Genomic DNA, 2,500 nt, shown 5'->3' with positions numbered 1-2,500 from the left:
TTGAGTTTCTAAAAACAACCGTGCACACCGAGGTTAAACTTTACCGGCTCCACTCCGACTCGCCGCTCGCCCACAATTTGTTTGCAACGAAACATTTGTTTTTAATTTTGTTGGTTTGAAATTGTTTTGAAAAGGTTCTTTAAATCTAGTGGGTTTGCAACTCATAAGAGCGTCACTTTCAACGTCCCCGGCATTGGATTGAGTTTCTAAAAACAACCGTGCACACCGAGGTTAAACTTTACCGGCTCCACTCCGACTCGCCGCTCGCCCACTAGTCCGAAGGCAACAAAACATTTGTTTTTCATTTTGATGAAAATTTCTGTTTTTAAATCTTGTTGGTTTGAAATTGTTTTGAAAAGGTTCTTTAAATCTTGCGGGTTTGCAACTCATAAGAGCGTCACTTTCAACGTCCCCGGCATTGGATTGAGTTTCTAAAAACAACCGTGCACACCGAGGTTAAACTTTACCGGCTCCACTCCGACTCGCCGCTCGCCCACAAATCCGAAGGCAACAAAACATTTGTTTTTAATTTTGATGAAATTTTTTGAAAACATTGGCTTGGCAAGCCCCAATCCGCGACTATCCACCCACCGCCACCCCACACGGGTGGTTGTTGTTGCGAAATGAGGTTGTGGTCGACATGCCCGTGCATTTGAGAAGGAGTTCCTAGCACTCCATGCTCTCCCATGCCAAAAAAAAGCCTAGACAACCCCATTTCGCAACTTTCCACGCCTTTTTTTTCCTCCCTCACCCATGGCGGCGGCGTGGTGGCGGAGGCCGGATTCCGGCCACCACCGCCATGGGTGGCAGCCCCCCGACCCCGACACCAAACCCATAATACCGAGGCAACATATCGAGGCAACATGACATGGGTGTGGCGTGGGGGAAGGGGGCTGCAGCTAGGAAGGCATGGGCTGCCATGCATATGCAGGCAACACACACCCCCCTATATAGCATTTTATGCATTTAGCCCTTTGACAGGAAGAGACATCACCTATGCGCGAGGAGTCATAATGGGCTCTAAATAATTCAATACAAGGTATTTGGACGTGATTTTTTGCAGGGATACTAAGAAACATGCAATCTATGATGGGAAAAAGTTTCATAAATTTTTGAAGTCGGGAAGTATTTTTTATTATTTTTAGAAGTCGTAAAATTGAAAAAATCATTAAAACAAATCCGGGAGGAATTTTTTAGTTTTGTAAGTTGGAGAAGGTCCTAAAAATCATAGACTACTTATGGGGAGCTTATTGTGCGAGGAAATTTCAATAAAAACGGGGTTTGACAAGATTTGAAAAATTCTGTCGACATTTGAAAAAACCTGGAACCATGCTGCCGGCATGCTGCGCACATGCTGCGCGCATGCTGCGCGCAGACTGCGCGCATGCCATGGCAGGACAAGTTTCGCTAGCCTCACTGTCGACAGATGCGCAAGCTGCGCGCACGCTGCGCACAGGCTGCGCGCACGCTGCGCACAGGCTGCGCGCACGCTGCGCACAGGCTGCGCGCACGCTGCGCACAGGCTGCGCGCACGCTGCGCACAGGCTGCGCGCACGCTGCGCACAGACTGCGCGCACGCTGCGCGCATGCCATGGCAGGACAAGTTTCGCTAGCCTCACTGTCGACAGATGCGCAAGCTGCGCGCAAGCTGCGCGCAAGCTGCGCGCAAGCTCCGCGCACGCTGCGCACAGCCTGTGCGCATGTTGTGCGCAGGCTGCGCGCATGCCATGGCAGGACAAGTTTCGCTAGCCTCACTGTCGACAGATGCGCAAGCTGCGCGCACGCTGCGCACAGGCTGCGCACAGCGCATGCCATGGCAGGACAAGTTCGCTAGCCTCACTGTCGACAGATGCGCAAGCTGCGCGCACAGGCTGCGCGCACGCCATGGCAGGACAAGTTTCGCTAGCCTCACTGTCGACAGAATCAGCACGCTGCGCGCAAGCTGCGCGCACGCTGCCGGCATGGTGCGCGCACGCTGCCGGCATGCTGTGCGCACGCTGCGCGCGCGCATGGCAGGACAAGTTTCGAAAATTTCTGTCGACAGTCTCAGCAGCGCGCACGCTGCCGACATGCTGTGCGCACGCTGCGCACAGGCTGCCGGCATGCTGCGCGCAGCCCATGGCAGGACAAGGTCCGAAAAATTCTGTCGACATTTTTACGCCGTGGTAGGCTTCCGCTTCGCGTCACTTTGTCGACATTCAAGCCTACCATTTGTATTGAATTTTTCAAACCTTGTCAAACCCCATTATTCAAATGTCGAAAAATTTTGTCGACATTTTTACGCCATGATAGGCTTCCGCTTCGCGTCACTTTGTCGGAATGCATCGCATGGCGAGGCAAGGCCACGGCATGCCAAGGCGAAGGCAACGCATGGCTTGAATGGCTTGGTCAAGGCCACATCATGGGCACGGCATGCCAAGGCAAGGCGAGGCAAGCCATCCTTAGCCTCGCCTACACTCACTTTCTCGGAATGCATTGGATGATGAGCAATTCCAAGGTA

The sequence above is a fragment of the Prunus avium genome, unplaced genomic scaffold, assembly GCF_965620075.1.
Source record: "Prunus avium unplaced genomic scaffold, drPruAviu1.hap1.1 HAP1_SCAFFOLD_25, whole genome shotgun sequence".
NCBI classification, from domain to species: Eukaryota; Viridiplantae; Streptophyta; class Magnoliopsida; order Rosales; family Rosaceae; genus Prunus; species Prunus avium.
Note: the sequence above shows the minus strand (reverse complement) of the source record.